This window comes from Musa acuminata, unplaced genomic scaffold (genome assembly GCF_036884655.1).
Source record: "Musa acuminata AAA Group cultivar baxijiao unplaced genomic scaffold, Cavendish_Baxijiao_AAA HiC_scaffold_1138, whole genome shotgun sequence".
NCBI lineage: Eukaryota > Viridiplantae > Streptophyta > Magnoliopsida > Zingiberales > Musaceae > Musa > Musa acuminata.
This window is the reverse complement of record NW_027021350.1, coordinates 2,849,056-2,867,213: the sequence shown is the minus strand read 5'-3', so window position 1 is coordinate 2,867,213 and position 18,158 is coordinate 2,849,056.

Here is an 18,158-nt window from a genome sequence, read left to right as displayed (position 1 = left end):
GACCTCAAATGTGTGTTTGGATCTTGGGTTAGTTGTAGCGAAAAAATTTAAATATCATGGATATTTTTAGGGGCGTGACAAAAATCGTGAAACTTTTGTTGGTTTCGTCGACTCTGATTATGCTGCGGATCTTGATAAACGAAGATCTTTTACAGGTTATGTTTTTTGCGTTGGCTGTTGTGCAGTTAGTTGGAAAGCTTCCTTACAACCTGTCGTGGCTTTATCTACTACAGAGGCATAATATATGGTAATGACAGAGGCGATCAAAGAAGTTTTATGGTTAAGAGGTTTGTTCAGTGAATTATGTATGCATCAAGGTGTTACTACAATTTACTGTGATAGTTAAAGTGCTATTCATTTGACTAAAGACCAGATGTATCATGAGAGGACGAAACACATTGATGTGAAGTTTCATTTTATTCGGGATATCATTGTTGAGGGGAAAGTCCTTGTTCAGAAAATTCATATGAAGGACAATCCAACTGATATGCTTACGAAGCCTCTTCTAGTTTACAAGTTCAAGCAGTGCTTGAACTTGGTTGGTGTTTATTGTTGGTGATTGCCTATTGGGGCTTTTATGAAGAAGGTAGAGCAAATTTTGTTAGAACATGCCAAGGTGGAGATTTATTAGTTTGACAAGTCCCATAGTCCCACATCGAGAAAATCAGGCTTGTTATCTCCTATTGAAACTATAAATAAGGGTCTGGGCTTTGAAGTCAGATGCACCACAAGAGGCACCAACAAGTGGCACTACAAGAAAAACCTAAGTGTTTGCTTTGGGTTTAAGTTCATACTTAGTTAAATAGTTTGGGCTTATAGTTGAGGTTTTTCTTGTTTAGTATTTTCAGGTATTTTATAGCCTAGGAACATCTTCCTAAGGCATTTGTAATAGTCTCTTTTATAGTAGTGATTTACTCCTCTTTCGTCCGTGGATGTAGGTCAAGGTTAATTGACCGAACCACGTAAATCTGGTGTTCTTGTCGCTTCTTTTATTCTTTCTGCTTTATTGTTCTTGTCGGGTTTTTAAAATTACCCTTTGGTAAATTTCCTGGGGCTAGCTCTAACAATATGAAGTTGCATTATTTACTTGTGAATCTCTGAAATTTGAAAAGCTTTAAAGGAAAAAGAGTGGAGAAAAGTTATGGATGCTCAAATAGTATTAATTAAAAAGAATAAAAATTATTATCTCATTAACCTTAAAAAAGGAAAGGATATCATTGGACTCAAATGGGTTTACAAAACAAAGTTCGATGAAGGTGGTACAATCTAAAAACATAAGACATGACTAGTTGCAAAGCGTTATTTATCACAACCTAAAATATATTTCAATGAAACTTTTGTTGTATTTGTATTGATGAAGATGATAAGAATAGTTCTTGTATTAGTAGCTTAAAGTTAAAAGTATTCTAACTAAATGTAAAATCAGTCTTTCTTAAAGGTGATCTTCAAGAAGAGATATACGTAGAACAATCTCAATGCTAGATCTATGGGAGTGGATGAAAGAGGTCAACTATCCTCTTCTCTAGCGGTGATCCAAACGTCACATGTAATGAAGACATTCCTCAAATCACTATATGATCTTCCTCTCCACGCATATCATGTGATAAAAAAGGAACCACCCCTTCTTGCTGTCCACACACCCCAAATTGGAGTTGTGGATTAAGAAGGGGAGGGAGGGAGGAGTATATGAGGTGGCAGCTAAAAGGAGTCTAGTCTATACCCCCTTTGATTCCCTTATATTTATAGAGGCCCCTATCAAACCCTAATAGATCCTACCCTATTGGATATTGAATCTCCATCCAACTATCCAAGCATCTTAGATTAGTGGATTTCTACCCAATAATCTCTCGTTGACTTTTATTGGATCTTATTTATAAGATCCAATAATCAGATATCCAATAAAATAAGGGATAAGGGCTCTAACGGATATCTTATATTCGAACATCTACTCGTCACAATACCTACCATATGTGTGTGACCTTTTAGGCCCAATATCGAGCTGGCCATGACTCATACATGTTAGAACTGTTTTTGACTCAATGAATTATTATCTTCATAATAATTCACTTGACTCATCAATCACGGACATACTAGGCCACTACGTCGCAATCCCTAAACGATATAGGGTAATCCAATCTATTGGACATATATGTCCTCAATTATCATATATCTATAGTCCCTCATTCATCTAATATCCCAAAGACCGTATACTGAGCATGGTGTTGTCATGCCCATACGGAATCTACTCGAGTCTCACTCTAATCGGATTCTCTAGGAAAATTTTTTCTCTCAATCTGAATGACCCTAGCTAGGGATTTAGCTAAGTAAGAAACATAGGATATTCCTCTCATGACATCAAGAACGGATGATCCTCTATCGATACTCAATTTCCCTCGTAAGGTTAGTTGTCACTCCCGATGACTGGTTGTGCTAGATTTGGAACTTCCAAATCTATAAGTCTGGTATCAAAGAGTGGAGTACTCATATAGGATATCCTTGTTGTCACAAGTTTAAAGACTAGATACACAACTAAGATAACAAAATTATTGTCTAACAATGAGATATCATCAACCATCCAACATTCCATGAGTAGATCAATTAGTGAACTCATTTTCCAATGAGCACCAGCATTATATCTCTAATCTCCTCACATGAATAACTATAGCACCAGTCGCCTCCATCATATGGATGTGTATATAGCACACTAATATGTCTGGTTATCTCAATGTCCCTCTTGAGTAACCTACGATCGGGATTATTCAGGGTCTATGTTTAAAGATAAATCGATCTCATTATCATGATCTCATTATAATCTGATTCTCATTGCATAAATCCATGGACATTACAATATATACAATAAACAACATAAAGTGAAAAGAAACTAATAAATAATAATAAATAAAAAAAGTGTGTATCGTATCACACGTGTCATCACTCACGTGATTGACATGTAGGGTACCTATAACTAGCAAAATACTCGATGAGCATATCAAGTACCTTCGAACAATTTTCAAGGTTCTTAGGGAGAATGCTTTATTTGTAAAAAGTGAGAAATGCTATTTTGCTGAGACAGAGATTTTGTTCTTGGGGCACCGAATTGACAACGGTTCCATTTGGATGGATAAATCAAATGTGCAAGCAATGGCGGAATAGCAAATACTAAAGAAGGTGTCGGAGATAAGATCATCCCTTAGTTTCATCAACTATTATCGGCGCTTCATAGCGGGGTATTCAAAAAGCACAGCTCCACTAAAGGAATTGTTGAATAAGGAGTAGCCTTGGCGATAGTCCGACAAATGTGAAGCAACATTCTAAGACCTAGAGGTTGCTGTGTTGGAAGAACTAGTATTCAAATTATCGGACTACGGGAAGCCCTTCGAAGTCCCTACAAATGCTTTAAACTTCGCTATTGGGAGAGTACTCATGCAAGAGGGTCACCTGGTGGCCTACAAGAGTTGTGAGCTTAATAAGACCGAATGACAGTATTTGATGTACGAGAAGGAGATGATAGTGGTGGTTCACTGTTTGTGAGTTTGGCGGCACTACCTTCTCAGATCGTCATTTGTGCTAAAGACATACAACATCACTTTGAGTACTTCTAAACTCAAAAGAAACTCTCCCCAAAGCAAGTACGATGTTAGGACTTCCTAGCTGAGTTTGATATAGTAATGGAGTGCAAGCTTGAAAGAGCAAATGTCATGGCCGATGTATTGAGTCAAAAAGTGGAGCTGGTGAATGCCATGCAGTTGGAAGGCAGAGGCCAAGCAAGTTAGTTGCACTCCAACCTCCTTTCTAGGATCAGGGATGGACTACACAATGATCCCCCAATAGTAAACCTAAAGCAACAAATCAAAGAAGACAATGAATAATGATTTTGGGTCCAAGAGGGGCTCATCTATACCAAAGGAAATAAAGTTTATATTTCTCGAGTGAACAATTTGAGATGTAAACTCTTGAGAGAGTGTCATGATTCCCTTTGGGCTTGATATTCGGACATTCATTGAACATTAACTCTCATGGAGAGGGCATTCTAATGGCGGAAGAGGAGGACTGACGTGGAGGAATATGTTCGAACTGTTGAATCTCGGATTTTGATGATGTAATCAATTGGTGGGTTAATTGATCTAATCCATATTATTGAGTTAAGTGTACAGGATTAACTACGATAACTAGAAAACATAAAGCAAGGATACCGGAGTCGAGCTCGATGGACGTTTAAGAGACCGAAGAATCTTCGGAGATGCTGCCGGAACCATCCGAGAAGAAATCGGGAACGTGTCGGAAGTTCACCGAAGAAATCGTCGGAGGCTCGCGGAGATCACCAAGAAGGCTCGGCTACTCGTTAAAGTCATCACAAAGATTGGGAGCTTGCAGGGAGTCCGTCGGAAGAAGTTCGTCGGAAAGCTCGCCGGAACAAGACTCGACGTTCGCGGTTAAAAAACTTGCTTAGGATGTTTTTTTTTTGTGTTATGTAGTTCACCTGTAATTAGGATTAGGATTAAGAAATAATCCTATATCCTGGTTAGGGGCCAACTGGGCCCAAAGTCAGATTTGATTTGGGCTAAAATTAAGCCAAACAAATGAATTGGAGAGCCAGGCGGTGGCACCGCCTGGCTAGGCGGTGAAACCGCCCAGCACCCGAGTGCTGGGCGGTGACACCTCCTTGGCTGGGCGGTTGCACCGTCCAGCACCCGAGCGCTGGGCGGTGGAACCGCCAGCACCGGGAACCCTAAGAGAATTCAAATTTTAGAGCCCAAAATTTGAATCCTCTTGAGGCCTATAAATACCCCTCAAATCTCAGCTGAGGTTACAACTTTTGAGAAGCATTTTGATTGAGAGAAAAGTCTTAGAAAGTCTTAGCAAGTCTTGTTTTCAATTTGCTAGAGAGTTCTCCTCCTTCTTTCTTATTGAAAATTTGTAAGAGGTTGAGCTGCTTGTAAAAGGTTGTAAGAGGGGTGTTTACCCTTCCATTTCAAGAGACTTGCTAGTGGAAGGTGGGAGCCTCATCGAAGAGGGGCCTCGCAAGTGGAGTAGGTCATTTGACCGAACCACTCTAAAAATCGGCGTAATCTTTGGTTTGCATTTTATTATTGTCATTTACATTACTGCAAATCTTCTTACTGCTTTAGTTCCTTATTACCCTTGCTGCGCAACTTTAAGAATACGCTTTCAAGTTAAACTTTTCAAGTTCCGTTCTTATCGTACGAAAGATTTTGATAAAATCGAAGTTTTAATCCGCTGCACTAATTCACCCCCCCCCCTCTTAGTGCCACTCCGATCCTAACAAGTGGTATCAGAGCAAGGTTATCTCTCATATTTGGTTTAATACCCAAGAGAGATGGCTTACTCCGGCATGCAAGAGGGCCATTCTATTACACGACCACCTTTGTTTAATGGGTCGGATTACACATATTGGAAGACTCGCAAGAGAATCTTCCTCATTTCTATGGACTTTGAGCTTTGGTCTATTGTCGAGAATGGATTTCAAAAATCTTCTCTTCCGATGAGCGAATGGAATGAATCGGAGAAGAAGGTTTTTGCTTTAAATGCAAAGGCTATGAATGCCTTGTTTTGTGCATTAGACAAAAACGAATTTAATCGTGTTTCAATGTGTGATTCGGCTTTTGATATTTGGAGAACTCTTGAGGTCACTCATGAAGGCACTAGCCGAGTGAAAGAGTCCAAAATCAACATCCTTGTGCACTCTTACGAACTTTTCCGAATGAAACCAAGTGAGTCCATTGGAGACATGTACACCCGGTTTACGGATGTCATCAATGGACTCAAAGCTCTTGGTAAAGATTTTACTAACTTTGAACTAGTAACTAAAATCTTAAGATCCCTCCCTAAAAGTTGGGATCCAAAAGTTACGGCCATTCAAGAGGCCAAAGACCTTAAAGCATTCCCTCTTGAAGAACTCATTGGGTCTCTAATGACCTACGAAATGACATGTCAAGCTCATGACGAGCTCGAGAACCCCCTTCCAAAGAACAGGAAGGATATTGCACTCAAATCACAAGAAGACCACTTGAAAGGAACATCAAGTGATGAGGACAATGACAATGACATTGCACTTTTGACTCAAAAATTTAAAAAATATTTAAGAAAGAACAAACTTAAAAATAATGTAAAAAATAAATTTGAACAAAAGAAGGACCAAGTGATTTGCTATGAATGCAAAAAACCGGGACACTACAAGAACGATTGTCCTCAAGCCAAAAAGAGGACATCAAAGAAGAAGGCGTTCAAGGCAACGTGGGATGATTCAAGCGCATCCGAAGAAGAGGAGTCCAACACCGAGCAAGTTGCTCATTACGCGCTAATGGCGTTAGGAGAAGAGGTATGTGATTTATTTAATGAAGATTTATCTTTTGAAGAACTATCTATCGCTTTTCATGAATTATTTGATGAATGTAGAACTGTTAGCAAGAAGTTAAGTATCTTAAAGAAAGAGCATGCTTTGCTACAAGATAAGTTTGATAGTCTTCAAACTCCTCCATGCTCTAAGTGTGAGCACTTAGAAGCAATAAAAAATGAAAATTTGCTTCTTAAGGAAACCTTAAACAAGTTTAAGGTTGGTAGCAAAGGATTAGATATGATCCTTGCACACAAGGGTCACATCGCAAATAGAAATGGAATTGGATTTGTAAAAGGATTACATCAAAATCCTACCACTTTCATAAAAGGACCTACATTACATGTTTCCTCTTATATGAAATGCAACTTTTATTGCAAATCCGGACATATTGCCTACAAATGCCCATTTAGGAAAATTAGTTCACAAAAATTAATATGGGTTCCTAAAGGAACTATAAAGAATTCAATCATAAATAACAAAGTTAGTGGGTCAATTTTTGAGGCACCCAAAATCAAATGGGTACCTAAAAATCATCCTCTTTTGTAGACAAACCCACAAGCTAGGAGCAAGAGATGGTATCTCGATAGTGGATGCTCAAGACATATGACTGGAGATCCATCTCATTTCTCTATGCTCACTAGCAAAGAAGAAGGGTACGTTACCTTCGGAGACAACAACAAGGGCAAAATCATTGGCAAGGGAACTATTGGTAACAAATTTAATTTTTCCATTGATGATGTCTTACTAGTTGATGGATTGAAACATAATCTCTTGAGTATTAGTCAACTATGCGATAAAGGTTACATCGTTAGATTTGAATCAAATATGTGCATTATTGAAAAACCAAATCATAACATGACTATGATTGCTTTAAAACAAAATAATGTCTATACCATCAATCTTGATGAACTAAGTAATGAAATGTGCTTCTCCGCCGTAAATGATGATGCTTGGCTTTGGCATAGGAGATTAGGCCATGCAAGCATGAAAACAATATCTAAGATCTCATCTCAAGAATTAGTACGAGGAATTCCAAATATAAAGTTTATTAAGGACAAAGTATGCGATGCATGTCAACTAGGCAAACAAATAAAAACAAGCTTCAAACCAAAAAATCAAATTAGCACTACTAGACCATTACAATTGATCCATTTGGACTTATTTGGACCAATTGATACAACAAGTCTAGGTGGAAGCAAATATGCTTTTGTGATTGTGGATGACTACTCTAGATACACTTGGACCTATTTCTTAGCTCACAAAAGTGATTGCTTCAAGTGTTTCTCTAAATTTTGTAAACTCACTCAAAACGAAAAAGGCTTCATGATTTCATCAATTCGGAGTGATCACGGTGGTGAATTCCAAAACCGTGACTTTCAAAATTTTTGCGAAAGTAATGGGTACAATCACAACTTCTCAACTCCAAGAAATCCTCAACAAAATGGAGTAGTTGAAAGGAAAAATAGAAACCTACAAGAAATGGCAAGAACTATGTTGAATGAACATAGTTTACCTAAGTACTTTTGGGCCGAAGCCGTAAATACGGCTTGCTACATCATGAATAGAGTCCTAATAAGACCATCCTTATCCAAAACTCCCTATGAATTATGGAATAACAAAAAACCAAACATCTCCTATTTTAAAGTTTTTGGTTGTAAATGCTTTATTTTAAATGAAAGGGATGCTTTAGGAAAATTTGATGCTAAATCCGATGAAGGCATCTTTCTTGGTTACTCTTCCGTTTCTAAAGCTTTTTGGGTTTTTAATAAAAGAACTTTAGTAATTGAAGAGTCTATTCATGTAGTTTTTAATGAAATTTCTGATTTAAAGAAAAATGATTTTGATGATGATCTTGGTTTTGATAATTTGAATTTAAATGAACCCTCTCCTCAAAATAGCCTTTTGAATGCATCTTCTTCCGAAATTTCTTTACCAAAAGAATGGAAGTATGTAGATGCTCATCCAAAAGAGCAAATTATAGGAGATACATCAAAAGGGGTTCAAACTCGTTTTTCTTTCAAAAATTTCTGTGCTAACGCCGCTTTCCTTTCTCAAATTGAACCTAAATGCATTGACGAAGCCTTAAAAGATGATTTTTGGATCATTGCAATGCAAGAAGAATTGAACCAATTTGAGAGGAATGAGGTATGGAAGCTTGTTCCTAGACCAAGTGACCACTTAGTCATAGGTACTAAGTGGGTCTTTAGAAACAAGCAAGACGAAAATGGTATCGTGGTTAGAAACAAGGCTAGATTAGTGGCCAAAGGTTTCAACCAAGAAGAAGGTATCGATTACGAAGAAACCTTCGCTCCCGTGGCTCGATTAGAAGCCATAAGGATGCTCCTTGCCTATGCTAGTAGTAATAATTTTAAACTATTTCAAATGGATGTTAAAAGTGCTTTCTTGAATGGCTTTATTTCCGAAGAAGTATTTGTCGAACAACCTCCTGGATTTGAAAATTCTCTTCTTCCTAATCATGTATTCAAATTGACTAAAGCTCTCTATGGCTTAAAACAAGCTCCTAGAGCTTGGTATGAAAGGCTTAGTTCCTTTCTTATTTTAAATAATTTTACCAAAGGCAAGGTTGATACTACATTGTTTATTAAATATTTTGAAAATAATTTTCTTATTGTGCAAATTTATGTTGACGATATTGTGTTTGGCTCTTCGGATGAATCACTATGTGAATCATTTGCCAAATGTATGAGTCTTGAATTTGAAATGAGTTTAATGGGTGAATTAACTTTCTTTTTGGGATTACAAATCAAACAACTTAGTGATGGTATATTTCTTAACCAATCCAAATATACATTAGAATTGTTAAAACGATTTAACATGGATAGTTCAAAAGCAATAAACACCCCTATGAGTACTGCGACTAAGTTAGATATGGATGAAAATGGTGAAAGTTTCGATCAAAAAACATATAGGGGAATGATAGGTAGTCTACTCTACCTCACTGCGACTAGACCGGATATTATGTTTAGTGTAGGACTTTGCGCTAGGTTTCAATCTAATCCTAAATTATGTCATCTTAAGAGTGTTAAAAGAATATTTAGATATCTTAAAGGAACTCCAAATTTAGGATTGTGGTATCCAAAATCTGAAAAATTCAATCTAATAGCTTATGCAGATGCCGATTTTGGCGGATGCAGGATAGATAGAAAAGTACATCCGGAACATGCCAATTTTTAGGACATGCACTTGTTTCTTGGACTTCCAAGAAACAAAATTCAGTCGCACTATCTACGGCGGAAGCCGAATACATTGCTGCAAGTGCATGTTGTGCACAAGTAATTTGGATGAAAAATACATTAGAAGACTATGGAATTCACCTTAAAAATATTCCCATAAAATGCGATAATACTAGTGCCATATGCCTTACTAAAAATCCAATTCAGCACTCTAGAACTAAGCACATCGACGTTAGGCATCATTTCATACGCAATCATGTCCTTAACAATAATGTTGTTCTAGAATTCATTGACACAAAGCATCAATTAGCAGATATATTCACAAAAGCCTTGAATGAAGACCAATTTGAATTCATACGAAGGGAATTAAGCATGCTAAATTGTCCCTAAAATGAACTTCACAAAAAGGACTCGTTCTTTTCCCTTCGTTTATGAATTTGAATTATTCCTTCTTCAATTCAAAATGATCCATTAAAGTTAAATTATGATCTTGAGGGAAGAAGCTAAACAAAAGGAAGGAAGAAAATTTTTTTTTTCTTTCTTTCTTTCCTCCGCGTGATGCCAGCGGTGGCACCGCCAAATCCGGCGGTTGCACCGACTGACGCTCGGGCGCCAGGCGGTGACACCGACCAGTTTGGCGGTGACACCGACCGAGTCACCCTTTTAACCCGAGGGGTTAGGGCAGGCAGTGACACCGCCCCCAACCCGAAGAAAGACCTCTCAAAACCCTCTCCCATTCCCTCTAAACCTCATTCTAATTCTTAGAAACATTGGAGAAGGATTCTTGGTGGTCCAAGCTTTCCATCTCTCAACATAATCTCCACGAGGTAACACTTGAAATCCCTCTTTTCTTTTCTCTTTCTCTTGCTTATTTTTCACAATTTCATCATCATGTTGTCTAGAAAATGGCTCCTAAGAGATCAAAAGGAATAAGGATTGAAGGAGATTCATATAACCATGACCTTTTTAGATCAAAAGAGGTAGCCCTTAGCTTTCCAAAATTTGAAACACGATGTGTCCATAAGGGAAAATACGTTGATTTGGATGAACTAGAGGACTTAGAACCCATTAGGTGGTTTGCACACCTAGAAGCTCTACCTCTACTATAAATAGATGAACCAATCTATCCACGGTTAGTGAGATTGTTCTATGCCAACCTATATGAAGACAATGATAGCCTAAGCACTTACATTCTAGGAACACCCATTAGAATACTTGATAGCACCATTTGTGAGCTAATTGGCATAACTGAAAAAGATAGGGGATGTTATTTTAAAGGTAAACGGGACGTCAAAAAAATAGGAGCAACCTATTCCGAAGCCGTGAAAATAATTTTTGCAAATCCAAACCTTGACTTCCTACCCAAGAGCTGTGAACACTTAATGCCTTTCAACTCTAAAATTCTTCATCACATTATCACAAGCATCATATTCCCCAAACAATTTCATCTTGACGAAGTAAGTCACCTAGAGATAGGAACCATGTATTGGATTATGACCGGTCAGAATAATTGTTTTGGGTACTTGATTCGCCAACACATGCAGGAAATTATAACTAAAGATACTATATTACCATATGGGAGGTTAATCACTAGAATTCTTCATGCCTATGACATTTGCATTCCACCCGATGAAGAATCTATTCAAAATGATCGATATAACATAATAAATAAAAACCTGCTGAAAAAACTTAGGTGCACTTTTAGCAATGGCATATGGGTTAGGCAGCCTAGAAGGACGGATCCAATTCCTACACAAATAGAACAACCCGAAACACCAATTCTTTTGGGAAATGAATCTCCTCCTCCTAGTCCCTTTGGAGCAGCACCTTCAGCTCCTGTTTCCTCCACTGAAGATATCATTATGGCGGAGCTATCTCAAATCAAATCACAGCAAGAACAAATTCAGAATCAACAAGTTGAAATTTTGAAGACACTACGACAGATGAATGAAAAAATAGATATCATGTATCAGCACTGTGGATTACCTCCTAAGGATTAAATTGATGTATCTTTTTATTCTGTTTGCTTTTAAAAACAAGTTCATGTTTGTCATCGATTGTACGATAACTGATCTTTCCTTTAGATAACTACTGTCTTAATCTGCATAGATGATGATGTCTTTTGGATAAACTATTTCTGGCAAATTTGAATGATGATATTTGATAAATGCTAAACCTTTTTCTATGATCATCAATTAGCTGGCTTGTCCTTTTTTGTTGATGACAAAGGGGGAGAAGTGATGACTTACACCAGAACGATAGCATGATTAATATGAATTACAAAAACTTGTGTGATATGAATGTCTTATATGACTTGCAAATCCTTGAAAATATCACAAGATTGATATCATAAAATTTATATTGAAAATCTTTATCTTCTGTCGTAGCAAAATTCGTCCCGTATCATTTAACTTATGATTTTCATCAAAGTTTCGTACTTACTATTGTTTAATGAGGATAACGATAAGTTCTACGATTAGAACTTATCGGGTTATGCTTGAATCCAATGGGATGGAATTCAAGTGTTTTTTATCTTCTCATAATATGGCATATAGATAGGGGGAGTTATGTTTAACTCCGTCATCAATTGATTGTCATCATCAAAAAGGGGGAGATTGTTGAATCTCGGATTTTGATGATGTAATCAATTGGTGGGTTAATTGATCTAATCCATATTATTGAGTTAAGTGTGCAGGATTAACTACGATAACCAGAAAACATAAAGCAAGGATACCGGAGTCGAGCTCGATGGACGTTTAAGAGACCGAAGAATCATCGGAGATGCTGCCGGAACCATCCGAGAAGAAATCGGGACCGTGTCGGAAGTTCGCCGAAGAAATCGTCGGAGGCTCGTGGAGATCACCAAGAAGGCTCGGCTACTCGTTAAAGTCATCACAAAGATTGGGAGCTTGCAGGGAGTCTGTCGGAAGAAGTTCGTCGGAAAGCTCGCCGGAACAAGACTCGACGTTCGCGGTTAAAAAACTTGCTTAGGATGTTTTTTTTTTGTGTTATGTAGTTCACCTGTAATTAGGATTAGGATTAAGAAATAATCCTATATCCTGGTTAGGGGCCAACTGGGCCCAAAGTCAGATTTGGTTTGGGCTAAAATTAAGCCAAACAAATGAATTGGAGAGCCAGGCGGTGCCACTGCCTGACTAGGCGGTGAAACCGCCCAGCACCCGAGTGCTGGGCGGTGACACCTCCTTGGCTGGGCGGTTGCACCGTCCAGCACCCGAGCGCTGGGCGGTGGCACCGCCTGGCTAGGCGGTGGAACCGCCAGCACCGGGAACCCTAAGAGAATTCAAATTTTGGAGCCCAAAATTTGAATCCTCTTGAGGCCTATAAATACCCCTCAAATCTCAACTGAGGTTACAACTTTTGAGAAGCATTTTGATTGAGAGAAAAGTCTTAGAAAGTCTTAGCAAGTCTTGTTTTCAATTTGCTAGAGAGTTCTCCTCCTTCTTTCTTATTGAAAATTTGTAAGAGGTTGAGCTGCTTGTAAAAGGTTGTAAGAGGGGTGTTTACCCTTCTATTTCAAGAGACTTGCTAGTGGAAGGTGGGAGCCTCATCGAAGAGGGGCCTCGCAAGTGGAGTAGGTCATTTGACCGAACCACTCTAAAAATCGACGTAATCTCTGGTTTGCATTTTATTATTGTCATTTACATTACTGCAAATCTTCTTACTGCTTTAGTTCCTTATTACCCTTGCTGCGCAACTTTAAGAATACGCTTTCAAGTTAAACTTTTCAAGTTCCGTTCTTATCGTACGAAAGATTTTGATAAAATCGAAGTTTTAATCCGCTGCACTAATTCACCCCCCCCCCCTCTTAGTGCCACTCCGATCCTAACACGAACATACCTTACTTGCCAATAAAACAAGGTAGAGTAGCGAAAGCCGATGGGACTTTTGGAGCCATTACCTATACTAAAAAGACCGTGGGAGAGTATTTCCTTGGAAATTATATTAAGCTTGCCAATAGTAAGGGAACTTGAATCAATACTCGTGGTGGTCGATCGATTTTCAAAGTATACAACATTCGTTGCTGCACCCTTACACTATTCAACAAACGAGGTGGCCAAGTTAATGATGAAGAATATAGTGAAGTATTGGGAAGTCCAGCACAATATCATTAGTGATTGAGATGTTCGATTCTTAGAATGATTCTAAACTGAGGTATTCAAATTGCTATGGTCCAAGATATCATTCTCCACAAGCCTTCACCCCTAAACGGATGGCCAAACTGAAAGAATAAATTTACTTCTTAAGCAATATTTTCAATACTACGTGAGTGCCAACTAATAGGATTGGGTGAAGCTATTGGACATTGCCCAATTCTCTTACAACTTGTAGCAGAGCTCTACGTCCAACAAGAGCCCCTTAAAGATCATTACAGGATAGCAGTCGTTGACTCCTCATTCCTTAGCAATCAGTTATACTAGGAGTAGTTTGTTAGTATATCGAAGGAATGATATTGAAATATAGATATTTCATGGGCTTACTCAGAAAAGGTGACCAAAAAGATAAAAAATGGGTAGACTTGGGAAGACAACCATAAGAGTTTAAAGTTTGTCAACTTGGTGTTAGTGAAGCTCCAACTAGCATCACTCTAATTTTTTAAGTAACAATGTGCACAAGGAATTGGTGCGCAAGTATGAAGGACCCTTCCCAATTATCAACAGGTTAAGCAATATCTCCTACAAGTTGCAATTGCCAATATGGTTCAAAATTCATAATGTCTTCCACGCAAGTAACAAAAGCCTACCACTCAGATCTGCAAAATGCTTTTTGAAGTGTTCCAACTTGGTTACCCCCCACCAAAGCCTCCTTTGAGAAGCAAGCTAAAATTATTTTAGCAGATCGTAAGACAAAACTACCTAATAGTGGATCAAACTGAATACTTGGTAAACTAGTGAAAGCTTCCCCAAACAGAAGCTGGTTAGGAGCCAAAAGATGCCCTATAACATGAAAAGCAGTTATCAAAGCCTATCAATAAGCATTGACGAGGGCATCGACAATTTAAGTGTGGGAGAATGTCACGAAAGATTATCATGCATATGCAATATCTTCGTTCAATGAATCACTCGTCACTTTTGCATGCTTGTACATATGCTTGGTAGCATGTTTTGCCTTAGTTTTATTTTTTTTTACTAGAAAAATGCAAGCAAGAAAAGTTTATAACACTATAGTGTGATTGATCACCATGCCGGGCAAAACTACCCCAAAATGGCTTTATTTTCACATGTCATGACCGGTTTTTTGCATACCATAGTCGTACACAAAACATTAGCCATCTCAAACCCTTAGAAACCCCCAGGTGGCACAGGGGTGGATGGGGCTTTAGGGTAGTATTAGGCGTGCGTCGATATATATAAGTTTGTATGTTAACTTGATGGGAACTTATCATCACGCCCGATACTCAGTGAGTAGTCATTTATGGACTTGCGACTATTTGTTTTGCCTTCTAAAGTCATTGTTTTCTCCTTCCTCTCTTTTCTATCTTGCACTCAAAGTGTTTGCTAAATTGCTTATAAAGTTTTCCTCTTCGTGAGACAACGGGACTTGTTCACCGCTCATTTTCGAACTAATCAACTTACTCTTTTACAAGTTCTACGAGGCCTAAACGAGGTTGTAAATTAGTTGATCTTTTGCGAACACATATCGTAAGGGTGCTTCATGACTTAAGCAATCCCAGCTAAGTCCAAGAAGTTGGTGCAAAGGTACTTCACAACGTAGGCAACTTCAACTAACTCCATGACTTTGCCGCAATGATGCCTCACAATTTAGGCAATTTCAGCTAAGTCCGTGATACTATGTTAGCCCAAATATAGATGATGACATATGAATATTTTTTTATGTATAAATTTTAGATGCGTTATGTTTGTTTTTTTTTCTTTTGATTAGATATAAATATTATGTAAAGGTGTCAAAAATCACTATGTACAAGGAAAGACATTTTTTTTGTTTAGTAAGTTAGCATATCTTACTTTTTCGATAAGTGTGAAATTAGGAGTGTGAAATTATTTTAGTCATGCATATACGATACGTGTGAAATTAGGAGTCAGAGTGTTACAAACTTATTCAAGATGTGAAAAAAAATTGTGTTAAGAAAAATATACTAAAGATTTGTTAAAAGGTTTCATATGATAGCTTATAAGCTATTAAGTACTCCAATGAATATAAATAATAAACTTATGTTAGATGATGGAGTTTAAAAAACAGATGAGAAATATTACAAAAGTTTTAATTGGAGGCTAATATATCTCATATATTTAAAACCAGATATTATGTTTGTAATTAGTTTGTTATCTAGGTTCATGCATAGTCCAGTAAAACATCATTTTAAAACAGTTCAAAGAGTTTTAGATATATCATGGGAACTTTCAATTATGACATCCATTACGAGCGGATAAAAGAATTTAAGTTATATTCTTATATTGATAGTAATTGGGTTAGTTTTGTGAATGATGAAAATACACTTGAAATTTTATATTCAGCCTTGGCTAAAGGGTGATATCATGGACAATTAAAAAACAAGAATATATTATTTTCTCAAGCTATAAAGCAAAGTAGATTGTGGCTACAAGCACAACATGTAAAATAATTTGACTTCCAAGAGTTTAAACATATCTCCAAAAAAAAAAAAAAGGGGCAAGATGGACCAAATAAAATTTACTACGAAAAAAAATGTTTACTATTATAATGATAAAGAATCTTGTATTACATAGGTGCACTAAAGACATTGAAGTTTGGCATCACGCCGGATGAAGAAAAAATTCAAACGAAATATTATAGTATTGAAGATTAGCTCGCCAACATCTTTACTAAAGTTTTACCAAAAGAAAAATTTTATTTCTTCCGAGGGCAATTTTGAATTGAGACAGTTATGATAAAACTAATTCAAACGAGTGTAATCGATAATAGGAGTAGTTACCATTCATCCACTTTAAAGTGCGTTGTTTTATCCATGATTACATGGGTGTTTATCCACTCTTTTAGAAAGCTTGTAAATGCTTTATTTTTAATGCTATAAATAGGTTTATTTTGGACTCATCCAAGATATTACTGGTTTCAAGGACTCCTCAACTCCTCATCTATCTTCTCGTAAAACAAGATCTATATTTCTCTTTAGACAACTGATATCATTTAAGTTTAGAACTTATATAGTTGATTGCAGTCTTCAAGAAATATGAAAGAGTTTTTAGGAAAGTGACAACATTTTCTTCTCTAAATTTAACTCAGAACCTATCCTTAGATTGACTGCTTTCCAAATTGCAAGTATAGACTCTCTCTCATCCACAGGCCTTCCATCTGTATCAAACCAAGAAAACATATTCTAAGGTATAACTTTGCATCTGTATTTCCAATATTATACGTCCTAAAGAACTTTGGATTCAAAGTCATAATCTGGAGTTCAAAAGCTGAGAGCATGGATGATAAGTGCTGGACTCAAAATTCCCTTAGCCTTTCCAAGACAAGACAGGATGTATACCTCTAAAGTAAAACAATATATAAATTGACGGTGTATATGTATCTATTATCTTTGTAAATAAATTAATTATTTTTATAAAAAATATTCATGTGTAAAATAGAGTTTGAGTGAGAAATAAAAGTAATTTCATATTGGTAAGGAATAAGAAAATAAGTGATCAATTTCAACAACACTTAACCGAAGTCTCGTACAAGCTTTAAAACTCACTAACCTGTTCGAAGATTATCTATATGTCATATTTATATGTGTTATTATGAATATTATTTTCTTAATATCATTTAGAACTAATTTTTTAATATAATATTATAAATTAATTATATAGGCCATTTAAGTGACTAAAAGACCAGTATGATAACTTAAATATCTAATAAATAAAAATATTTATTATAATATTTAAAAGGCTATTTTAGTGACTAAAAGACCAGTTTGATATTCTACTAGTCAGATAAAATTTAAAGATAAAAGTTACAAATAATATTTATCAAATATCCTTTAATCTATTTCTTAAAATAATTTAATAATAATAAGCAATGATCATAATAATTATTAAGCATTAATCAGCATAAAATAAAAAAACTCATGTGATAGATGTAGTATTGATAAAATATAAATTATATTTTTATGTGAAAAATAAGTATCATTTCATAATTTTAAATATATGCATGTGAATAACTAAATAAATATCCAAAATAATAATTAAAATTTATTTATCACATGCAAAATTTATCAATATATCATATGAGAAAATTATAAAAAATCATAATTTATATTTTTTTATTTCATATGGAACCCTAAATTAGACGAATCAACTCTACTTAGTTAGGCAGGCTTAAAATTTTACTAAACATTAATTCAATCAAGTTAATTAAAATTAAATTTGATCAAAGTTAAAAATTAATCAAAATTTTAACTTTTCCAAATTTGATCAAAATGTGATTAGTTAAATCTAAATCTAGTCAAACAGTCAAAATATAACCAAGATCAAATCTAGTCAAAATATTTGATCAAAATAAATCAAATTAGATAATTTTGTAATTGAGGATGTAAATAAAAAAATTTAATTTTTGAAGTATAAAATATGAATTTATTTTGGAATATATAATAAAAAATATGATTC